Source organism: Schistocerca piceifrons, chromosome 3 (genome assembly GCF_021461385.2).
Source record: "Schistocerca piceifrons isolate TAMUIC-IGC-003096 chromosome 3, iqSchPice1.1, whole genome shotgun sequence".
NCBI lineage: Eukaryota > Metazoa > Arthropoda > Insecta > Orthoptera > Acrididae > Schistocerca > Schistocerca piceifrons.
In genome coordinates this window covers 263,493,605-263,514,170 of record NC_060140.1, presented here as the reverse complement: position 1 = coordinate 263,514,170, position 20,566 = coordinate 263,493,605, and the positions used below count along the sequence as shown (strand labels likewise).

Genomic DNA, 20,566 nt, shown 5'->3' with positions numbered 1-20,566 from the left:
AAACTGACATACTCGCCTATGGCTTTCGTAAACGAAAATTTCATTGTGACCCCGACGTGATTTGAACACGCAACCTTCTGATCTGGAGTCAGACGCGCTACCGTTGCGCCACGGAGTCGACGCTGCTTAGGTCTTGTCATGAATAGGTTCCTCGAACACTTACTGTACCGTTCAAACCTAAGAAATAATGACAGTAGGATCCACGAGACACTCGTCCCGGATGTACTTGCTCTGGCGGGGGTGTAACTCAGTGGTAGAGTGTCTGCTTCGCATGCAGAAAGTCCTGGGTTCAAATCCCAGCTCCTCCATTTTTTGTTTCTCCGTGCAGCAGTACATGAAAACTTTTGCCTATCACCATATTCTACAAAATTCAGTGTACAAGATTCTTCCCCCAAGCAAGTGGATTTCGTACAGTTCGACCTCATGGCGGGAGGACGATGACCTGCAAGACCCTGGGCTGCGATCCCCCCCCATTGAAATGTTGCTCCAAAGCCTTCGGTATGGCGTGCAGGGTGCATCTCAAACATGTATTTGCAACTCACCGCGACAATCGTCATTTGTTTTTTCGAGATACTGAAAAATGAAGGGGGCACCCGGGATTGAACCGGGGACCTCTCGATCTGCAGTCGAATGCTCTACGACTGAGCTATACCCCCATTCACGATCTTTGCGTTCCCATAACTTAAGGAAAAATATTATACTCTGCCTGGCTAAAGACGTCTAATCGAGCAAAATATTGCGTAATCATTATCTCTCAGTTATATATTAGCGTTAAACGATATAAATATCAAAAATACTAGACACTTCGCGCCTGGAGAAAGTGCGAGTCGGCGCCTTCACCTTAATGTCAGAACGCGAAAATTGCACTAGTAGCTTTTTTTCAAGCAAGTTCTGTTCGTCCGTTCTCCGTAATCGTTTGGTATCTGATTAAACTGACATACTCGCCTATGGCTTTCGTAAACGAAAATTTCATTGTGACCCCGACGTGATTTAAACACGCAACCTTCTGATCTGGAGTCAGACGCGCTACCGTTGCGCCACGGAGTCGACGCTGCTTAGGTCTTGTCATGAATAGGTTCCTCGAACACTTACTGTACCGTTCAAACCTAAGAAATAATGACAGTAGGATCCACGAGACACTCGTCCCGGATGTACTTGCTCTGGCGGGGGTGTAACTCAGTGGTAGAGTGTCTGCTTCGCATGCAGAAAGTCCTGGGTTCAAATCCCAGCTCCTCCATTTTTTGTTTCTCCGTGCAGCAGTACATGAAAACTTTTGCCTATCACCATATTCTACAAAATTCAGTGTACAAGATTCTTCCCCCAAGCAAGTGGATTTCGTACAGTTCGACCTCATGGCGGGAGGACGATGACCTGCAAGACCCTGGGCTGCGATCCCCCCCCATTGAAATGTTGCTCCAAAGCCTTCGGTATGGCGTGCAGGGTGCATCTCAAACATGTATTTGCAACTCACCGCGACAATCGTCATTTGTTTTTTCGAGATACTGAAAAATGAAGGGGGCACCCGGGATTGAACCGGGGACCTCTCGATCTGCAGTCGAATGCTCTACGACTGAGCTATACCCCCATTCACGATCTTTGCGTTCCCATAACTTAAGGAAAAATATTATACTCTGCCTGGCTAAAGACGTCTAATCGAGCAAAATATTGCGTAATCATTATCTCTCAGTTATATATTAGCGTTAAACGATATAAATATCAAAAATACTAGACACTTCGCGCCTGGAGAAAGTGCGAGTCGGCGCCTTCACCTTAATGTCAGAACGCGAAAATTGCACTAGTAGCTTTTTTTCAAGCAAGTTCTGTTCGTCCGTTCTCCGTAATCGTTTGGTATCTGATTAAACTGACATACTCGCCTATGGCTTTCGTAAACGAAAATTTCATTGTGATCCCGACGTGATTTGAACACGCAACCTTCTGATCTGGAGTCAGACGCGCTACCGTTGCGCCACGGAGTCGACGCTGCTTAGGTCTTGTCATGAATAGGTTCCTCGAACACTTACTGTACCGTTCAAACCTAAGAAATAATGACAGTAGGATCCACGAGACACTCGTCCCGGATGTACTTGCTCTGGCGGGGGTGTAACTCAGTGGTAGAGTGTCTGCTTCGCATGCAGAAAGTCCTGGGTTCAAATCCCAGCTCCTCCATTTTTTGTTTCTCCGTGCAGCAGTACATGAAAACTTTTGCCTATCACCATATTCTACAAAATTCAGTGTACAAGATTCTTCCCCCAAGCAAGTGGATTTCGTACAGTTCGACCTCATGGCGGGAGGACGATGACCTGCAAGACCCTGGGCTGCGATCCCCCCCCCCCCCCATTGAAATGTTGCTCCAAAGCCTTCGGTATGGCGTGCAGGGTGCATCTCAAACATGTATTTGCAACTCACCGCGACAATCGTCATTTGTTTTTTCGAGATACTGAAAAATGAAGGGGGCACCCGGGATTGAACCGGGGACCTCTCGATCTGCAGTCGAATGCTCTACGACTGAGCTATACCCCCATTCACGATCTTTGCGTTCCCATAACTTAAGGAAAAATATTATACTCTGCCTGGCTAAAGACGTCTAATCGAGCAAAATATTGCGTAATCATTATCTCTCAGTTATATATTAGCGTTAAACGATATAAATATCAAAAATACTAGACACTTCGCGCCTGGAGAAAGTGCGAGTCGGCGCCTTCACCTTAATGTCAGAACGCGAAAATTGCACTAGTAGCTTTTTTTCAAGCAAGTTCTGTTCGTCCGTTCTCCGTAATCGTTTGGTATCTGATTAAACTGACATACTCGCCTATGGCTTTCGTAAACGAAAATTTCATTGTGACCCCGACGTGATTTGAACACGCAACCTTCTGATCTGGAGTCAGACGCGCTACCGTTGCGCCACGGAGTCGACGCTGCTTAGGTCTTGTCATGAATAGGTTCCTCGAACACTTACTGTACCGTTCAAACCTAAGAAATAATGACAGTAGGATCCACGAGACACTCGTCCCGGATGTACTTGCTCTGGCGGGGGTGTAACTCAGTGGTAGAGTGTCTGCTTCGCATGCAGAAAGTCCTGGGTTCAAATCCCAGCTCCTCCATTTTTTGTTTCTCCGTGCAGCAGTACATGAAAACTTTTGCCTATCACCATATTCTACAAAATTCAGTGTACAAGATTCTTCCCCCAAGCAAGTGGATTTCGTACAGTTCGACCTCATGGCGGGAGGACGATGACCTGCAAGACCCTGGGCTGCGATCCCCCCCCCATTGAAATGTTGCTCCAAAGCCTTCGGTATGGCGTGCAGGGTGCATCTCAAACATGTATTTGCAACTCACCGCGACAATCGTCATTTGTTTTTTCGAGATACTGAAAAATGAAGGGGGCACCCGGGATTGAACCGGGGACCTCTCGATCTGCAGTCGAATGCTCTACGACTGAGCTATACCCCCATTCACGATCTTTGCGTTCCCATAACTTAAGGAAAAATATTATACTCTGCCTGGCTAAAGACGTCTAATCGAGCAAAATATTGCGTAATCATTATCTCTCAGTTATATATTAGCGTTAAACGATATAAATATCAAAAATACTAGACACTTCGCGCCTGGAGAAAGTGCGAGTCGGCGCCTTCACCTTAATGTCAGAACGCGAAAATTGCACTAGTAGCTTTTTTTCAAGCAAGTTCTGTTCGTCCGTTCTCCGTAATCGTTTGGTATCTGATTAAACTGACATACTCGCCTATGGCTTTCGTAAACGAAAATTTCATTGTGACCCCGACGTGATTTGAACACGCAACCTTCTGATCTGGAGTCAGACGCGCTACCGTTGCGCCACGGAGTCGACGCTGCTTAGGTCTTGTCATGAATAGGTTCCTCGAACACTTACTGTACCGTTCAAACCTAAGAAATAATGACAGTAGGATCCACGAGACACTCGTCCCGGATGTACTTGCTCTGGCGGGGGTGTAACTCAGTGGTAGAGTGTCTGCTTCGCATGCAGAAAGTCCTGGGTTCAAATCCCAGCTCCTCCATTTTTTGTTTCTCCGTGCAGCAGTACATGAAAACTTTTGCCTATCACCATATTCTACAAAATTCAGTGTACAAGATTCTTCCCCCAAGCAAGTGGATTTCGTACAGTTCGACCTCATGGCGGGAGGACGATGACCTGCAAGACCCTGGGCTGCGATCCCCCCCCATTGAAATGTTGCTCCAAAGCCTTCGGTATGGCGTGCAGGGTGCATCTCAAACATGTATTTGCAACTCACCGCGACAATCGTCATTTGTTTTTTCGAGATACTGAAAAATGAAGGGGGCACTCGGGATTGAACCGGGGACCTCTCGATCTGCAGTCGAATGCTCTACGACTGAGCTACACCCCCATTCACGATCTTTGCGTTCCCATAACTTAAGGAAAAATATTATACTCTGCCTGGCTAAAGACGTCTAATCGAGCAAAATATTGCGTAATCATTATCTCTCAGTTATATATTAGCGTTAAACGATATAAATATCAAAAATACTAGACACTTCGCGCCTGGAGAAAGTGCGAGTCGGCGCCTTCACCTTAATGTCAGAACGCGAAAATTGCACTAGTAGCTTTTTTTCAAGCAAGTTCTGTTCGTCCGTTCTCCGTAATCGTTTGGTATCTGATTAAACTGACATACTCGCCTATGGCTTTCGTAAACGAAAATTTCATTGTGACCCCGACGTGATTTGAACACGCAACCTTCTGATCTGGAGTCAGACGCGCTACCGTTGCGCCACGGAGTCGACGCTGCTTAGGTCTTGTCATGAATAGGTTCCTCGAACACTTACTGTACCGTTCAAACCTAAGAAATAATGACAGTAGGATCCACGAGACACTCGTCCCGGATGTACTTGCTCTGGCGGGGGTGTAACTCAGTGGTAGAGTGTCTGCTTCGCATGCAGAAAGTCCTGGGTTCAAATCCCAGCTCCTCCATTTTTTGTTTCTCCGTGCAGCAGTACATGAAAACTTTTGCCTATCACCATATTCTACAAAATTCAGTGTACAAGATTCTTCCCCCAAGCAAGTGGATTTCGTACAGTTCGACCTCATGGCGGGAGGACGATGACCTGCAAGACCCTGGGCTGCGATCCCCCCCCATTGAAATGTTGCTCCAAAGCCTTCGGTATGGCGTGCAGGGTGCATCTCAAACATGTATTTGCAACTCACCGCGACAATCGTCATTTGTTTTTTCGAGATACTGAAAAATGAAGGGGGCACCCGGGATTGAACCGGGGACCTCTCGATCTGCAGTCGAATGCTCTACGACTGAGCTATACCCCCATTCACGATCTTTGCGTTCCCATAACTTAAGGAAAAATATTATACTCTGCCTGGCTAAAGACGTCTAATCGAGCAAAATATTGCGTAATCATTATCTCTCAGTTATATATTAGCGTTAAACGATATAAATATCAAAAATACTAGACACTTCGCGCCTGGAGAAAGTGCGAGTCGGCGCCTTCACCTTAATGTCAGAACGCGAAAATTGCACTAGTAGCTTTTTTTCAAGCAAGTTCTGTTCGTCCGTTCTCCGTAATCGTTTGGTATCTGATTAAACTGACATACTCGCCTATGGCTTTCGTAAACGAAAATTTCATTGTGACCCCGACGTGATTTGAACACGCAACCTTCTGATCTGGAGTCAGACGCGCTACCGTTGCGCCACGGAGTCGACGCTGCTTAGGTCTTGTCATGAATAGGTTCCTCGAACACTTACTGTACCGTTCAAACCTAAGAAATAATGACAGTAGGATCCACGAGACACTCGTCCCGGATGTACTTGCTCTGGCGGGGGTGTAACTCAGTGGTAGAGTGTCTGCTTCGCATGCAGAAAGTCCTGGGTTCAAATCCCAGCTCCTCCATTTTTTGTTTCTCCGTGCAGCAGTACATGAAAACTTTTGCCTATCACCATATTCTACAAAATTCAGTGTACAAGATTCTTCCCCCAAGCAAGTGGATTTCGTACAGTTCGACCTCATGGCGGGAGGACGATGACCTGCAAGACCCTGGGATGCGATCCCCCCCCCCATTGAAATGTTGCTCCAAAGCCTTCGGTATGGCGTGCAGGGTGCATCTCAAACATGTATTTGCAACTCACCGCGACAATCGTCATTTGTTTTTTCGAGATACTGAAAAATGAAGGGGGCACCCGGGATTGAACCGGGGACCTCTCGATCTGCAGTCGAATGCTCTACGACTGAGCTATACCCCCATTCACGATCTTTGCGTTCCCATAACTTAAGGAAAAATATTATACTCTGCCTGGCTAAAGACGTCTAATCGAGCAAAATATTGCGTAATCATTATCTCTCAGTTATATATTAGCGTTAAACGATATAAATATCAAAAATACTAGACACTTCGCGCCTGGAGAAAGTGCGAGTCGGCGCCTTCACCTTAATGTCAGAACGCGAAAATTGCACTAGTAGCTTTTTTTCAAGCAAGTTCTGTTCGTCCGTTCTCCGTAATCGTTTGGTATCTGATTAAACTGACATACTCGCCTATGGCTTTCGTAAACGAAAATTTCATTGTGACCCCGACGTGATTTGAACACGCAACCTTCTGATCTGGAGTCAGACGCGCTACCGTTGCGCCACGGAGTCGACGCTGCTTAGGTCTTGTCATGAATAGGTTCCTCGAACACTTACTGTACCGTTCAAACCTAAGAAATAATGACAGTAGGATCCACGAGACACTCGTCCCGGATGTACTTGCTCTGGCGGGGGTGTAACTCAGTGGTAGAGTGTCTGCTTCGCATGCAGAAAGTCCTGGGTTCAAATCCCAGCTCTTCCATTTTTTGTTTCTCCGTGCAGCAGTACATGAAAACTTTTGCCTATCACCATATTCTACAAAATTCAGTGTACAAGATTCTTCCCCCAAGCAAGTGGATTTCGTACAGTTCGACCTCATGGCGGGAGGACGATGACCTGCAAGACCCTGGGCTGCGATCCCCCCCCATTGAAATGTTGCTCCAAAGCCTTCGGTATGGCGTGCAGGGTGCATCTCAAACATGTATTTGCAACTCACCGCGACAATCGTCATTTGTTTTTTCGAGATACTGAAAAATGAAGGGGGCACCCGGGATTGAACCGGGGACCTCTCGATCTGCAGTCGAATGCTCTACGACTGAGCTATACCCCCATTCACGATCTTTGCGTTCCCATAACTTAAGGAAAAATATTATACTCTGCCTGGCTAAAGACGTCTAATCGAGCAAAATATTGCGTAATCGTTATCTCTCAGTTATATATTAGCGTTAAACGATATAAATATCAAAAATACTAGACACTTCGCGCCTGGAGAAAGTGCGAGTCGGCGCCTTCACCTTAATGTCAGAACGCGAAAATTGCACTAGTAGCTTTTTTTCAAGCAAGTTCTGTTCGTCCGTTCTCCGTAATCGTTTGGTATCTGATTAAACTGACATACTCGCCTATGGCTTTCGTAAACGAAAATTTCATTGTGACCCCGACGTGATTTGAACACGCAACCTTCTGATCTGGAGTCAGACGCGCTACCGTTGCGCCACGGAGTCGACGCTGCTTAGGTCTTGTCATGAATAGGTTCCTCGAACACTTACTGTACCGTTCAAACCTAAGAAATAATGACAGTAGGATCCACGAGACACTCGTCCCGGATGTACTTGCTCTGGCGGGGGTGTAACTCAGTGGTAGAGTGTCTGCTTCGCATGCAGAAAGTCCTGGGTTCAAATCCCAGCTCCTCCATTTTTTGTTTCTCCGTGCAGCAGTACATGAAAACTTTTGCCTATCACCATATTCTACAAAATTCAGTGTACAAGATTCTTCCCCCAAGCAAGTGGATTTCGTACAGTTCGACCTCATGGCGGGAGGACGATGACCTGCAAGACCCTGGGCTGCGATCCCCCCCCATTGAAATGTTGCTCCAAAGCCTTCGGTATGGCGTGCAGGGTGCATCTCAATCATGTATTTGCAACTCACCGCGACAATCGTCATTTGTTTTTTCGAGATACTGAAAAATGAAGGGGGCACCCGGGATTGAACCGGGGACCTCTCGATCTGCAGTCGAATGCTCTACGACTTTTTTTTTTTTTTTTTTTTTTTTTACTGCGCGAATCGACGGTATCTCGTAAGGAAGGAAAGAGCAGCAGCTGCCGCCGAGCCCAGGCGCCGTTCCTAACACGCAGAAGGTCCCCGGCTCGATTGCGGGCGGAAACCCGTTTTCGTCGCACTCAGCAAGACACTTGCTACGATCTCTACTGTGATCATTTAAATCAACTTCAAACGTTCCATCAGCAGGGTGCACATGGCTCAAATGAAACATGAAACGGTTTCAGAACTGGTTGTCGGATTTTAGCGCTGACTTGGAGGCCTGGAAATGCGCGAAACAGCCGCCGCCATGCGATTTGTTACCACACCGTTGTACAAAACGCAAGGGCTCGTCCGGGATTTGAACCCGGGACCTCCTGCACCCGAAGCAGGAATCATACCCCTTTTTTTTTTTTTTTTTTTTTTTTTTTCTTAACCACTTTTTTTTTTTTTTTTTTTTTTTTACAGCATTCTTTTAAGTCCAAAGGGAACACACACAGACACACACACACACACACACACACACACACACACACACACACACACACACAGACACACACACACACACACTTAAATAAAAAGAAGATATAATTGGTTTCTAATGCAAACAGCAAAGGGTGGATTTGTACCTCAATTTTGATATACTGGGAGTGCATAATAAATTCATATTTTTTTTCATTGTGTAAAGTTAGAGGTGACAGTGAGATTCAGGCCTGCGGAAGCAAAGTGGGCAGGGGTCGAAGCCCGAGGCCTGGCCACGATGACTCCACCGTCCTGTTTCCGAAAGGCACCTGTACAAGGGCGTAGTATTATCCCCTACTGTCTCGGTTCGTGGTCGCTCGTTTGTTTTTCTTGAGCGCCCTAAAGGTCCACGAAAACTTCAGTCCTGGATGTAGAGAAGAAACATACACCAAGGCGGTAAATCCCGAAACAGTATAAAAGAAAATGGCTCACACAGGTGTCCTTAGCCAACACCGTCTCTTTCAAATGTCAGGCTAAGCATATTTGCAAAATCATCACGGAGGCCTGGCAATCGCAAGCGCTGCCAGTAAGCAGTAAGCATGTACTGCCGAAACGCTAGGTGTCCATCCTCTTCATGACAACTGATGACAAAATGTACGAAATGTCCAATCAACCACATGACTGTATGGAGCTTCGTTCGCGGAAAAAAGGAGGAATCGGGCCGGACGATGATGTCAATAGTATAAGCGGCTTCAGCAGACCTAGTGACAAAAGCAAGTTGTTTCCTGAGCCAACGCCAATTGGCAAGGTGCCCACAGCAGGTGAATCGATGTTCAAGGGTATCCAGGAGACCACACCGAGTACAGGTGTCCGTGTCAGAAAGACCAATACGGTGCAGTCGTACATTGGTGGGAACCAAATTATTTATTACCCTATACCACGTGGACGCCACGGCCATAGAGTGTATCGGCAGACTAACATTCTTCCAGACGTTCCTCCAGGACACAGATGGAGACGCCAGTTCTATTGGATTGGGACCGGCCAGCCCCTCCCAGCGGGCAATCAAGCCCTTGGTCGTTGGCACCGGTCGCCGCAAGAAGACGTCACCGAGGTAACTCACCGCAATGTAAAACTCCCGAATGTGTTTCAGCTTAATATTTAGGCGTCCGACATCGACAGGTGGAGCAAGGCTCGCCGGACGCACAACAGTAAAAAGCCTGGATGTAATTGAAGTCTCTTCTTGCGTAACAATTAGAGTCGTTCGGCGGACGTACAAAGCAGACGCCTTGCGAGTAATGTCAGAGAGGCCCAAGCCTCCGGAGATACGCGGTTTCGTCATAACCTCGTAACGTAACTTGAATAGATGGCCCTTCCATATAAACCTGCTAGACAATTGGCGCAACCTTTTCGCCACCATCATGGGAAGTGGGAACAGCTGAGCAACATAATAAGCTTTACATAGAACGTAGGTGTCTAAAATTCTGACTTTTTGCAAAATGGTAGCAGAGCGCTGCTCATGGACCATCAGAGCCCCCTGTATCTTCTCGGTGACAGATTTCCAATTGAGAGCCGCCATTTTTAGAGGACACCGATCAATGATAATCCCCAAGGACGTATGGCGATCGACAAAAGTGGCCCAAGGGACATCAGCATCGCGAAATCCTCGAATATCAAGGAACTTACATTTACCCTGATTGAGACGCGCTCCAGAGACACGACAGTATGCATCAACTGCCCCTTTCAACAACCGGATATCATCACGTTGACGGAGGAGAACAACGACATCATCCGCATATGCCTTAACAGAGAGCTTCCCACCAGAGAGGGACATACCCTGAAGCTTGAGAGCAATAGTCCGAAGCAGCGGTTCCAGGGACAATACGAATAAAGACATAGAGAGCGGACTACCCTGAGGCACTCCGCGGCGGATAGCAATGGGCGGCGTCAGCTGCCCATTGACTGACACCCGAGCTGTTATTCCCCTATACAAATTGCCAAGAACACCACGTGATGAAGCGTTAAAACCTATTGTACCTAAAACATGATCTAAAAACACATGACTGACGTGATCAAAAGCCTTGTAAAAATCAAGGAAGGCAAAGGCACAATGTACGTTTGTAACCGCCGCAACCGAGACAACATCCCGATATTCGGCTACTGGTGTCAGAATAGATCTATCATGAAAACAACATTGATGTGCACCAATCACACCCCGAAGCAGAGAAGACAACCGGCTATTGAGCGCTCTAGCAGCTGTCTTGTAGTCAAAGTTCAGCAATGTGAGCGGACGAAGATTGGCAGCAGATAAACGACCAGAGGACTTCGGAATTAAAACAATTTTCCCTACTTTAAAATCGGCAGGCACATCCACCCCCCTGACAATCTCATTTAAAATCTGCGTAAAAATGCCACCCAAAAGAGGCCAAAAACGGAGATAAAATTCTTTAGGCAGGCCGTCTGGACCCGGCGATTTACTGGACGGAGAGCGAGCAATAAAATCGAAAACATCATCTACCTGGAACTCCCGGAGAAATTCGCCGTTCCCGTCAGGCGCGATCGTCGCAGTTAGATCCCCAAGGACATCATCCGAAAGAGACTCACCAGAATCATCGGCAGAATATAGACTAGTATAATACTGATGAAGAGCACGAACCATTTCCTCCTGTGCAATAAGCTGTCGTCCATCATCCACCGTAAGAGAAGAGATGAAGGAGCGACGACGACGAGTCTGATGCCGTAGCAGGTGGTACAAGGATGTCAGTTCACCTTCAACAAGAGAGTGAGGTTTCGACTTAACTCGCAGACCATCCATCTGTCGTCGTTTAAGGCTCAAGAGCTTGGCTTTAATACGACGAACATCATGGATCCGCAGAGGAGAGGTACCCGCCGCGTCATATAGTTCACGCAGGACAGAGTAGTAATATTCATACGTGTTCTTAAAATCACGCGCCCTTGCAGCACAGTAAAAAATCAAAGTCTGACGAATCTTGGGCTTGGCAAACGCAGTCCACCAAACCAGCAAGGAGGGGTATCGCGGGACAGAGCGAAGACATCGCTCCCACACGCCACTTATAACATCATCCATGGCACTGTCGGCAAGGTGGGAAACATTTAACATCCACTGGGAACGATAAAGTTTTGCAGGTTGGTGACTAAGATTTACAGTTGCAGTAAAAGCACAATGGTCAGAAAAACTAGTAGGAATAACATCGACAGAAAGAATTTTATCACATAAAAAATCAGATAAATAGAATCTGTCGAGTCTACTGCATGAGGACCCGGTAAAAAACGTATATTTCACCAGGGTTGGATATTTGTGTTCCCAAACATCACGCAGATGCATCGTACGAACTAAGTCATGTAAATCACGGCAATAATTAAAATTGGGGGACTGGTCTGCAGGGCGTAAAACACAATTAAAATCGCCTCCGAGCAGGAGACTCCGAGGACTCTGGCGCAAAAGATAAATAAGCTCTTCTTTATAAAAGCGCGATCGAGCCACAGTGTGACCCGAACCAGAGGGGGCATACAAAACAACGAGGCGGAGATCAAAAAGACGACAACCAATCCCACGGCCAGAGTCAAGGAATTCAATGTCAGTAATAGGAATGCCCTCTCGAAAGAAAAGAGCAGTTCCTGTTGAATATTCCGGCGCGACATTAAAAGCAGTTTGAAATCCAGGTAGAGAGAGATCAGAAAACAACACTTCCTGCAAAAACACTACGTCCGCACAGGCGTCGTAAATAAACTGCCGCAAAGAGGCAATGCGAACGTCGGACTCAATACGGTTAACATTTAAGGTAAGAAAGGTGTATGCTTGAACCATAGACAGAAAAGCGAGAAAACAAATCACCTACACCGACGCACCAGCGTCACAGTCCATAGCAGGGGTGACGGAGGCATCCGAGGGAGGGGGACTGCTACCCCGTTCCGCGGATCCCTTACGTTTCGGTTTTTTACGAACAGCATTAACGTTCGGCTGAACGCGTAACTTGCGTCGGCTGACGGGCAAGGAAGCTTCAGCCGCCGGTGACGTAGGAGGGTCAAGTTCTGTATCCGACACCACCCGCGCCGGTCCACATGCGGGATCCGGGGTCGCGGCGGAAACATCCGACGAAACGGAATGGTCAACACCTGCACTAGCTTCCGGCAAACATGGACTGCACGGAGGCGAAACGTGAGCAGGAAGGTCCGAGGCCGCAGAGTTGGAAGGAAGCGGAGCAGCTCCGCTGGCAGAGGTATGGGGCAGCGAAGCAGGAAGTTGTCGCGGCTCCACTTGTTGTGACATCGAAGTCGGTTTGGAAGACGGCGCCAACAGGCCCGACCGACGACCCGACTCGAGAGAAGCTGCGTCGGAGGCCGGAGGGGGGCCAGCAGCCGCCACCGGAACCGCTACCTCAGGAGGGCAGGGAGCAGCTACAGTACACAGTGGCTCGGAGGATGCCGGTCGCTCGGACTGGGGCATCTCAGGGAGATCCTCATCCGTACTATTTCCATCGTGTGGGCGACGCCTCTTATTATTCAAAAGTGGCACACCCACCTGAGGGACAGACGGAACAACATCAGATTTAGCACGCAAAGGAGGAAAGTCTGTGTCAGGGGTGCGCAAAACCTGTGGCGGGGCGCTACTACCACTGGACTGTGCTACACCAAGAGCAGAACCACCTGCAACGAGGTCAGCGACCGTTAACTTGCGACGCTGTTCGAGAGAATTTTTTAAAACAAAAACCCTCCGCGGACAGTCAGTACGCACGTGACCACTTTCATTGCACAAAAAACAGGTGCCAACCTGACCACTATATGTTACATGGACACGATATCCACCGATCTGCAGGTGAGATGGAATATTCTGCTTAATGTGCATTTCGACTGAACGAATACCACTGTAACATTGCAGGCGATGTTGGCTTGACCAGCGTTCAAGGCGAATGCTCTTTACATCACCATACTTTTGTAGACCCTCCTTAAGATAGACATTATCCACCTCCGGTGGAAGGTTGTAAACACGAACATTGGTATACGTGATGGAAGCATTGGAAAGCAGAACGGTACTTACAGAATCATCCCGATGCCGAAAGAGAACTTGATGACCATATTTAGAAAGAATTTTATCAACCTGAAGTGGGTCCATGAACTTAACAAAGAAAACATACAGTTCGGTATCAAAATAAGCAGTGTGCACCTGATCCGAATGAACACCAAAGGTATCTACCAACCAATCATGAATCTCAAGGGAACTAGGTTGCACATTGCGGGTAGACTTGTCGAAAGTAAAACTAACTGTAGCCTGACGAGGAATAACCTGGGACGACATTTTCAAAATAGGCGGTCGAAACCGCTACACACAACACACTGAAATAAGGACAGAAAGTAACACAAGGTACGAAACAACGACGGAGAAACACTCACAGAAGTTGCAACACAACACGTAAACAACGATAGTCCACTATACGTAACGCTACGGCGGAGCGGAAGACTAGGCACGTCCACACTGCACGGCGTCTAAAGCGGAACTGCCTCATGGCGGGAGGACGATGACCTGCAAGACCCTGGGCTGCGATCCCCCCCCCATTGAAATGTTGCTCCAAAGCCTTCGGTATGGCGTGCAGGGTGCATCTCAAACATGTATTTGCAACTCACCGCGACAATCGTCATTTGTTTTTTTCGAGATACTGAAAAATGAAGGGGGCACCCAGGATTGAACCGGGGACCTCTCGATCTGCAGTCGAATGCTCTACGACTGAGCTATACCCCCATTCACGATCTTTGCGTTCCCATAACTTAAGGAAAAATATTATACTCTGCCTGGCTAAAGACGTCTAATCGAGCAAAATATTGCGTAATCATTATCTCTCAGTTATATATTAGCGTTAAACGATATAAATATCAAAAATACTAGACACTTCGCGCCTGGAGAAAGTGCGAGTCGGCGCCTTCACCTTAATGTCAGAACGCGAAAATTGCACTAGTAGCTTTTTTTCAAGCAAGTTCTGTTCGTCCGTTCTCCGTAATCGTTTGGTATCTGATTAAACTGACATACTCGCCTATGGCTTTCGTAAACGAAAATTTCATTGTGACCCCGACGTGATTTGAACACGCAACCTTCTGATCTGGAGTCAGACGCGCTACCGTTGCGCCACGGAGTCGACGCTGCTTAGGTCTTGTCATGAATAGGTTCCTCGAACACTTACTGTACCGTTCAAACCTAAGAAATAATGACAGTAGGATCCACGAGACACTCGTCCCGGATGTACTTGCTCTGGCGGGGGTGTAACTCAGTGGTAGAGTGTCTGCTTCGCATGCAGAAAGTCCTGGGTTCAAATCCCAGCTCCTCCATTTTTTGTTTCTCCGTGCAGCAGTACATGAAAACTTTTGCCTATCACCATATTCTACAAAATTCAGTGTACAAGATTCTTCCCCCAAGCAAGTGGATTTCGTACAGTTCGACCTCATGGCGGGAGGACGATGACCTGCAAGACCCTGGGCTGCGATCCCCCCCCCATTGAAATGTTGCTCCAAAGCCTTCGGTATGGCGTGCAGGGTGCATCTCAAACATGTATTTGCAACTCACCGCGACAATCGTCATTTGTTTTTTCGAGATACTGAAAAATGAAGGAGGCACCCGGGATTGAACCGGGGACCTCTCGATCTGCAGTCGAATGCTCTACGACTGAGCTATACCCCCATTCACGATCTTTGCGTTCCCATAACTTAAGGAAAAATATTATACTCTGCCTGGCTAAAGACGTCTAATCGAGCAAAATATTGCGTAATCATTATCTCTCAGTTATATATTAGCGTTAAACGATATAAATATCAAAAATACTAGACACTTCGCGCCTGGAGAAAGTGCGAGTCGGCGCCTTCACCTTAATGTCAGAACGCGAAAATTGCACTAGTAGCTTTTTTTCAAGCAAGTTCTGTTCGTCCGTTCTCCGTAATCGTTTGGTATCTGATTAAACTGACATACTCGCCTATGGCTTTCGTAAACGAAAATTTCATTGTGACCCCGACGTGATTTGAACACGCAACCTTCTGATCTGGAGTCAGACGCGCTACCGTTGCGCCACGGAGTCGACGCTGCTTAGGTCTTGTCATGAATAGGTTCCTCGAACACTTACTGTACCGTTCAAACCTAAGAAATAATGACAGTAGGATCCACGAGACACTCGTCCCGGATGTACTTGCTCTGGCGGGGGTGTAACTCAGTGGTAGAGTGTCTGCTTCGCATGCAGAAAGTCCTGGGTTCAAATCCCAGCTCCTCCATTTTTTGTTTCTCCGTGCAGCAGTACATGAAAACTTTTGCCTATCACCATATTCTACAAAATTCAGTGTACAAGATTCTTCCCCCAAGCAAGTGGATTTCGTACAGTTCGACCTCATGGCGGGAGGACGATGACCTGCAAGACCCTGGGCTGCGATCCCCCCCCATTGAAATGTTGCTCCAAAGCCTTCGGTATGGCGTGCAGGGTGCATCTCAAACATGTATTTGCAACTCACCGCGACAATCGTCATTTGTTTTTTCGAGATACTGAAAAATGAAGGGGGCACCCGGGATTGAACCGGGGACCTCTCGATCTGCAGTCGAATGCTCTACGACTGAGCTATACCCCCATTCACGATCTTTGCGTTCCCATAACTTAAGGAAAAATATTATACTCTGCCTGGCTAAAGACGTCTAATCGAGCAAAATATTGCGTAATCATTATCTCTCAGTTATATATTAGCGTTAAACGATATAAATATCAAAAATACTAGACACTTCGCGCCTGGAGAAAGTGCGAGTCGGCGCCTTCACCTTAATGTCAGAACGCGAAAATTGCACTAGTAGCTTTTTTTCAAGCAAGTTCTGTTCGTCCGTTCTCCGTAATCGTTTGGTATCTGATTAAACTGACATACTCGCCTATGGCTTTCGTAAACGAAAATTTCATTGTGACCCCGACGTGATTTGAACACGCAACCTTCTGATCTGGAGTCAGACGCGCTACCGTTGCGCCACGGAGTCGACGCTGCTTAGGTCTTGTCATGAATAGGTTCCTCGAACACTTACTGTACCGTTCAAACCTAAGAAATAATGACAGTAGGATCCACGAGACACTCGTCCCGGATGTACTTGCTCTGGCGGGGGTGTAACTCAGTGGTAGAGTGTCTGCTTCGCATGCAGAAAGTCCTGGGTTCAAATCCCAGCTCCTCCATTTTTTGTTTCTCCGTGCAGCAGTACATGAAAACTTTTGCCTATCACCATATTCTACAAAATTCAGTGTACAAGATTCTTCCCCCAAGCAAGTGGATTTCGTACAGTTCGACCTCATGGCGGGAGGACGATGACCTGCAAGACCCTGGGCTGCGATCCCCCCCCCCCCCCATTGAAATGTTGCTCCAAAGCCTTCGGTATGGCGTGCAGGGTGCATCTCAAACATGTATTTGCAACTCACCGCGACAATCGTCATTTGTTTTTTCGAGATACTGAAAAATGAAGGGGGCACCCGGGATTGAACCAGGGACCTCTCGATCTGCAGTCGAATGCTCTACGACTGAGCTATACCCCCATTCACGATCTTTGCGTTCCCATAACTTAAGGAAAAATATTATACTCTGCCTGGCTAAAGACGTCTAATCGAGCAAAATATTGCGTAATCATTATCTCTCAGTTATATATTAGCGTTAAACGATATAAATATCAAAAATACTAGACACTTCGCGCCTGGAGAAAGTGCGAGTCGGCGCCTTCACCTTAATGTCAGAACGCGAAAATTGCACTAGTAGCTTTTTTTCAAGCAAGTTCTGTTCGTCCGTTCTCCGTAATCGTTTGGTATCTGATTAAACTGACATACTCGCCTATGGCTTTCGTAAACGAAAATTTCATTGTGACCCCGACGTGATTTGAACACGCAACCTTCTGATCTGGAGTCAGACGCGCTACCGTTGCGCCACGGAGTCGACGCTGCTTAGGTCTTGTCATGAATAGGTTCCTCGAACACTTACTGTACCGTTCAAACCTAAGAAATAATGACAGTAGGATCCACGAGACACTCGTCCCGGATGTACTTGCTCTGGCGGGGGTGTAACTCAGTGGTAGAGTGTCTGCTTCGCATGCAGAAAGTCCTGGGTTCAAATCCCAGCTCCTCCATTTTTTGTTTCTCCGTGCAGCAGTACATGAAAACTTTTGCCTATCACCATATTCTACAAAATTCAGTGTACAAGATTCTTCCCCCAAGCAAGTGGATTTCGTACAGTTCGACCTCATGGCGGGAGGACGATGACCTGCAAGACCCTGGGCTGCGATCCCCCCCCATTGAAATGTTGCTCCAAAGCCTTCGGTATGGCGTGCAGGGTGCATCTCAAACATGTATTTGCAACTCACCGCGACAATCGTCATTTGTTTTTTCGAGATACTGAAAAATGAAGGGGGCACCCGGGATTGAACCGGGGACCTCTCGATCTGCAGTCGAATGCTCTACGACTGAGCTATACCCCCATTCACGATCTTTGCGTTCCCATAACTTAAGGAAAAATATTATACTCTGCCTGGCTAAAGACGTCTAATCGAGCAAAATATTGCGTAATCATTATCTCTCAGTTATATATTAGCGTTAAACGATATAAATATCAAAAATACTAGACACTTCGCGCCTGGAGAAAGTGCGAGTCGGCGCCTTCACCTTAATGTCAGAACGCGAAAATTGCACTAGTAGCTTTTTTTCAAGCAAGTTCTGTTCGTCCGTTCTCCGTAATCGTTTGGTATCTGATTAAACTGACATACTCGCCTATGGCTTTCGTAAACGAAAATTTCATTGTGACCCCGACGTGATTTGAACACGCAACCTTCTGATCTGGAGTCAGACGCGCTACCGTTGCGCCACGGAGTCGACGCTGCTTAGGTCTTGTCATGAATAGGTTCCTCGAACACTTACTGTACCGTTCAAACCTAAGAAATAATGACAGTAGGATCCACGAGACACTCGTCCCGGATGTACTTGCTCTGGCGGGGGTGTAACTCAGTGGTAGAGTGTCTGCTTCGCATGCAGAAAGTCCTGGGTTCAAATCCCAGCTCCTCCATTTTTTGTTTCTCCGTGCAGCAGTACATGAAAACTTTTGCCTATCACCATATTCTACAAAATTCAGTGTACAAGATTCTTCCCCCAAGCAAGTGGATTTCGTACAGTTCGACCTCATGGCGGGAGGACGATGACCTGCAAGACCCTGGGCTGCGATCCCCCCCCATTGAAATGTTGCTGCAAAGCCTTCGGTATGGCGTGCAGGGTGCATCTCAAACATGTATTTGCAACTCACCGCGACAATCGTCATTTGTTTTTTCGAGATACTGAAAAATGAAGGGGGCACCCGGGATTGAACCGGGGACCTCTCGATCTGCAGTCGAATGCTCTACGACTGAGCTATACCCCCATTCACGATCTTTGCGTTCCCATAACTTAAGGAAAAATATTATACTCTGCCTGGCTAAAGACGTCTAATCGAGCAAAATATTGCGTAATCATTATCTCTCAGTTATATATTAGCGTTAAACGATATAAATATCAAAAATACTAGACACTTCGCGCCTGGAGAAAGTGCGAGTCGGCGCCTTCACCTTAATGTCAGAACGCGAAAATTGCACTAGTAGCTTTTTTTCAAGCAAGTTCTGTTCGTCCGTTCTCCGTAATCGTTTGGTATCTGATTAAACTGACATACTCGCCTATGGCTTTCGTAAACGAAAATTTCATTGTGACCCCGACGTGATTTGAACACGCAACCTTCTGATCTGGAGTCAGACGCGCTACCGTTGCGCCACGGAGTCGACGCTGCTTAGGTCTTGTCATGAATAGGTTCCTCGAACACTTACTGTACCGTTCAAACCTAAGAAATAATGACAGTAGGATCCACGAGACACTCGTCCCGGATGTACTTGCTCTGGCGGGGGTGTAACTCAGTGGTAGAGTGTCTGCTTCGCATGCAGAAAGTCCTGGGTTCAAATCCCAGCTCCTCCATTTTTTGTTTCTCCGTGCAGCAGTACATGAAAACTTTTGCCTATCACCATATTCTACAAAATTCAGTGTACAAGATTCTTCCCCCAAGCAAGTGGATTTCGTACAGTTCGACCTCATGGCGGGAGGACGATGACCTGCAAGACCCTGGGCTGCGATCCCCCCCCATTGAAATGTTGCTCCAAAGCCTTCGGTATGGCGTGCAGGGTGCATCTCAAACATGTATTTGCAACTCACCGCGACAATCGTCATTTGTTTTTTCGAGATACTGAAAAATGAAGGGGGCACCCGGGATTGAACCGGGGACCTCTCGATCTGCAGTCGAATGCTCTACGACTGAGCTATACCCCCATTCACGATCTTTGCGTTCCCATAACTTAAGGAAAAATATTATACTCTGCCTGGCTAAAGACGTCTAATCGAGCAAAATATTGCGTAATCATTATCTCTCAGTTATATATTAGCGTTAAACGATATAAATATCAAAAATACTAGACACTTCGCGCCTGGAGAAAGTGCGAGTCGGCGCCTTCACCTTAATGTCAGAACGCGAAAATTGCACTAGTAGCTTTTTTCAAGCAAGTTCTGTTCGTCCGTTCTCCGTAATCGTTTGGTATCTGATTAAACTGACATACTCGCCTATGGCTTTCGTAAACGAAAATTTCATTGTGACCCCGACGTGTTTTGAACACGCAACCTTCTGATCTGGAGTCAGACGCGCTACCGTTGCGCCACGGAGTCGACGCTGCTTAGGTCTTGTCATGAATAGGTTCCTCGAACACTTACTGTACCGTTCAAACCTAAGAAATAATGACAGTAGGATCCACGAGACACTCGTCCCGGATGTACTTGCTCTGGCGGGGGTGTAACTCAGTGGTAGAGTGTCTGCTTCGCATGCAGAAAGTCCTGGGTTCAAATCCCAGCTCCTCCATTTTTTGTTTCTCCGTGCAGCAGTACATGAAAACTTTTGCCTATCACCATATTCTACAAAATTCAGTGTACAAGATTCTTCCCCCAAGCAAGTGGAT

At 47.0% G+C, this 20,566-nt stretch overlaps 47 non-coding genes across 47 annotated transcripts; 16 read left to right on the top strand and 31 right to left on the bottom strand.

Moving 5' to 3' along the window:
* Positions 1 to 46: 46 nt before the first annotated feature.
* On the bottom strand, positions 47 to 118 carry Trnaw-cca. Its single transcript has one exon. It is a non-coding gene; the product is annotated as a tRNA-Trp (tRNA).
* Positions 119 to 236: 118 nt separating this feature from the next.
* Trnaa-cgc lies at positions 237 to 308 on the top strand. Its single transcript has one exon. It is a non-coding gene; the product is annotated as a tRNA-Ala (tRNA).
* Positions 309 to 584: 276 nt separating this feature from the next.
* Trnac-gca lies at positions 585 to 656 on the bottom strand. The gene has a single exon. It is a non-coding gene; the product is annotated as a tRNA-Cys (tRNA).
* A 319-nt stretch (positions 657 to 975) lies between these two features.
* Positions 976 to 1,047, bottom strand: Trnaw-cca. The gene has a single exon. It is a non-coding gene; the product is annotated as a tRNA-Trp (tRNA).
* Positions 1,048 to 1,165: 118 nt separating this feature from the next.
* On the top strand, positions 1,166 to 1,237 carry Trnaa-cgc. Its single transcript has one exon. It is a non-coding gene; the product is annotated as a tRNA-Ala (tRNA).
* Positions 1,238 to 1,513: 276 nt separating this feature from the next.
* On the bottom strand, positions 1,514 to 1,585 carry Trnac-gca. Its single transcript has one exon. It is a non-coding gene; the product is annotated as a tRNA-Cys (tRNA).
* Positions 1,586 to 1,904: 319 nt separating this feature from the next.
* On the bottom strand, positions 1,905 to 1,976 carry Trnaw-cca. The gene has a single exon. It is a non-coding gene; the product is annotated as a tRNA-Trp (tRNA).
* Positions 1,977 to 2,094: 118 nt separating this feature from the next.
* Positions 2,095 to 2,166, top strand: Trnaa-cgc. The gene has a single exon. It is a non-coding gene; the product is annotated as a tRNA-Ala (tRNA).
* A 282-nt stretch (positions 2,167 to 2,448) lies between these two features.
* Positions 2,449 to 2,520, bottom strand: Trnac-gca. Its single transcript has one exon. It is a non-coding gene; the product is annotated as a tRNA-Cys (tRNA).
* Positions 2,521 to 2,839: 319 nt separating this feature from the next.
* Positions 2,840 to 2,911, bottom strand: Trnaw-cca. The gene has a single exon. It is a non-coding gene; the product is annotated as a tRNA-Trp (tRNA).
* Positions 2,912 to 3,029: 118 nt separating this feature from the next.
* Positions 3,030 to 3,101, top strand: Trnaa-cgc. Its single transcript has one exon. It is a non-coding gene; the product is annotated as a tRNA-Ala (tRNA).
* Positions 3,102 to 3,378: 277 nt separating this feature from the next.
* Trnac-gca lies at positions 3,379 to 3,450 on the bottom strand. Its single transcript has one exon. It is a non-coding gene; the product is annotated as a tRNA-Cys (tRNA).
* Positions 3,451 to 3,769: 319 nt separating this feature from the next.
* On the bottom strand, positions 3,770 to 3,841 carry Trnaw-cca. The gene has a single exon. It is a non-coding gene; the product is annotated as a tRNA-Trp (tRNA).
* Positions 3,842 to 3,959: 118 nt separating this feature from the next.
* Positions 3,960 to 4,031, top strand: Trnaa-cgc. Its single transcript has one exon. It is a non-coding gene; the product is annotated as a tRNA-Ala (tRNA).
* Positions 4,032 to 4,307: 276 nt separating this feature from the next.
* On the bottom strand, positions 4,308 to 4,379 carry Trnac-gca. Its single transcript has one exon. It is a non-coding gene; the product is annotated as a tRNA-Cys (tRNA).
* A 319-nt stretch (positions 4,380 to 4,698) lies between these two features.
* Positions 4,699 to 4,770, bottom strand: Trnaw-cca. Its single transcript has one exon. It is a non-coding gene; the product is annotated as a tRNA-Trp (tRNA).
* A 118-nt stretch (positions 4,771 to 4,888) lies between these two features.
* On the top strand, positions 4,889 to 4,960 carry Trnaa-cgc. Its single transcript has one exon. It is a non-coding gene; the product is annotated as a tRNA-Ala (tRNA).
* Positions 4,961 to 5,236: 276 nt separating this feature from the next.
* Positions 5,237 to 5,308, bottom strand: Trnac-gca. Its single transcript has one exon. It is a non-coding gene; the product is annotated as a tRNA-Cys (tRNA).
* A 319-nt stretch (positions 5,309 to 5,627) lies between these two features.
* Trnaw-cca lies at positions 5,628 to 5,699 on the bottom strand. Its single transcript has one exon. It is a non-coding gene; the product is annotated as a tRNA-Trp (tRNA).
* Positions 5,700 to 5,817: 118 nt separating this feature from the next.
* On the top strand, positions 5,818 to 5,889 carry Trnaa-cgc. The gene has a single exon. It is a non-coding gene; the product is annotated as a tRNA-Ala (tRNA).
* A 278-nt stretch (positions 5,890 to 6,167) lies between these two features.
* Positions 6,168 to 6,239, bottom strand: Trnac-gca. The gene has a single exon. It is a non-coding gene; the product is annotated as a tRNA-Cys (tRNA).
* A 319-nt stretch (positions 6,240 to 6,558) lies between these two features.
* Trnaw-cca lies at positions 6,559 to 6,630 on the bottom strand. Its single transcript has one exon. It is a non-coding gene; the product is annotated as a tRNA-Trp (tRNA).
* Positions 6,631 to 6,748: 118 nt separating this feature from the next.
* Trnaa-cgc lies at positions 6,749 to 6,820 on the top strand. Its single transcript has one exon. It is a non-coding gene; the product is annotated as a tRNA-Ala (tRNA).
* A 276-nt stretch (positions 6,821 to 7,096) lies between these two features.
* Positions 7,097 to 7,168, bottom strand: Trnac-gca. The gene has a single exon. It is a non-coding gene; the product is annotated as a tRNA-Cys (tRNA).
* Positions 7,169 to 7,487: 319 nt separating this feature from the next.
* Trnaw-cca lies at positions 7,488 to 7,559 on the bottom strand. The gene has a single exon. It is a non-coding gene; the product is annotated as a tRNA-Trp (tRNA).
* Positions 7,560 to 7,677: 118 nt separating this feature from the next.
* Trnaa-cgc lies at positions 7,678 to 7,749 on the top strand. The gene has a single exon. It is a non-coding gene; the product is annotated as a tRNA-Ala (tRNA).
* Positions 7,750 to 14,236: 6,487 nt separating this feature from the next.
* On the bottom strand, positions 14,237 to 14,308 carry Trnac-gca. Its single transcript has one exon. It is a non-coding gene; the product is annotated as a tRNA-Cys (tRNA).
* A 319-nt stretch (positions 14,309 to 14,627) lies between these two features.
* Trnaw-cca lies at positions 14,628 to 14,699 on the bottom strand. Its single transcript has one exon. It is a non-coding gene; the product is annotated as a tRNA-Trp (tRNA).
* A 118-nt stretch (positions 14,700 to 14,817) lies between these two features.
* Positions 14,818 to 14,889, top strand: Trnaa-cgc. Its single transcript has one exon. It is a non-coding gene; the product is annotated as a tRNA-Ala (tRNA).
* Positions 14,890 to 15,166: 277 nt separating this feature from the next.
* On the bottom strand, positions 15,167 to 15,238 carry Trnac-gca. Its single transcript has one exon. It is a non-coding gene; the product is annotated as a tRNA-Cys (tRNA).
* A 319-nt stretch (positions 15,239 to 15,557) lies between these two features.
* On the bottom strand, positions 15,558 to 15,629 carry Trnaw-cca. The gene has a single exon. It is a non-coding gene; the product is annotated as a tRNA-Trp (tRNA).
* Positions 15,630 to 15,747: 118 nt separating this feature from the next.
* Positions 15,748 to 15,819, top strand: Trnaa-cgc. The gene has a single exon. It is a non-coding gene; the product is annotated as a tRNA-Ala (tRNA).
* A 276-nt stretch (positions 15,820 to 16,095) lies between these two features.
* Positions 16,096 to 16,167, bottom strand: Trnac-gca. Its single transcript has one exon. It is a non-coding gene; the product is annotated as a tRNA-Cys (tRNA).
* A 319-nt stretch (positions 16,168 to 16,486) lies between these two features.
* On the bottom strand, positions 16,487 to 16,558 carry Trnaw-cca. The gene has a single exon. It is a non-coding gene; the product is annotated as a tRNA-Trp (tRNA).
* Positions 16,559 to 16,676: 118 nt separating this feature from the next.
* On the top strand, positions 16,677 to 16,748 carry Trnaa-cgc. The gene has a single exon. It is a non-coding gene; the product is annotated as a tRNA-Ala (tRNA).
* A 282-nt stretch (positions 16,749 to 17,030) lies between these two features.
* Positions 17,031 to 17,102, bottom strand: Trnac-gca. The gene has a single exon. It is a non-coding gene; the product is annotated as a tRNA-Cys (tRNA).
* A 319-nt stretch (positions 17,103 to 17,421) lies between these two features.
* Positions 17,422 to 17,493, bottom strand: Trnaw-cca. Its single transcript has one exon. It is a non-coding gene; the product is annotated as a tRNA-Trp (tRNA).
* A 118-nt stretch (positions 17,494 to 17,611) lies between these two features.
* Trnaa-cgc lies at positions 17,612 to 17,683 on the top strand. The gene has a single exon. It is a non-coding gene; the product is annotated as a tRNA-Ala (tRNA).
* Positions 17,684 to 17,959: 276 nt separating this feature from the next.
* Positions 17,960 to 18,031, bottom strand: Trnac-gca. Its single transcript has one exon. It is a non-coding gene; the product is annotated as a tRNA-Cys (tRNA).
* Positions 18,032 to 18,350: 319 nt separating this feature from the next.
* Positions 18,351 to 18,422, bottom strand: Trnaw-cca. Its single transcript has one exon. It is a non-coding gene; the product is annotated as a tRNA-Trp (tRNA).
* A 118-nt stretch (positions 18,423 to 18,540) lies between these two features.
* Trnaa-cgc lies at positions 18,541 to 18,612 on the top strand. The gene has a single exon. It is a non-coding gene; the product is annotated as a tRNA-Ala (tRNA).
* A 276-nt stretch (positions 18,613 to 18,888) lies between these two features.
* On the bottom strand, positions 18,889 to 18,960 carry Trnac-gca. Its single transcript has one exon. It is a non-coding gene; the product is annotated as a tRNA-Cys (tRNA).
* Positions 18,961 to 19,279: 319 nt separating this feature from the next.
* On the bottom strand, positions 19,280 to 19,351 carry Trnaw-cca. Its single transcript has one exon. It is a non-coding gene; the product is annotated as a tRNA-Trp (tRNA).
* Positions 19,352 to 19,469: 118 nt separating this feature from the next.
* Trnaa-cgc lies at positions 19,470 to 19,541 on the top strand. Its single transcript has one exon. It is a non-coding gene; the product is annotated as a tRNA-Ala (tRNA).
* Positions 19,542 to 19,817: 276 nt separating this feature from the next.
* Positions 19,818 to 19,889, bottom strand: Trnac-gca. Its single transcript has one exon. It is a non-coding gene; the product is annotated as a tRNA-Cys (tRNA).
* A 318-nt stretch (positions 19,890 to 20,207) lies between these two features.
* Positions 20,208 to 20,279, bottom strand: Trnaw-cca. Its single transcript has one exon. It is a non-coding gene; the product is annotated as a tRNA-Trp (tRNA).
* A 118-nt stretch (positions 20,280 to 20,397) lies between these two features.
* Positions 20,398 to 20,469, top strand: Trnaa-cgc. The gene has a single exon. It is a non-coding gene; the product is annotated as a tRNA-Ala (tRNA).
* The last annotated feature ends 97 nt before the right edge of the window (positions 20,470 to 20,566 follow it).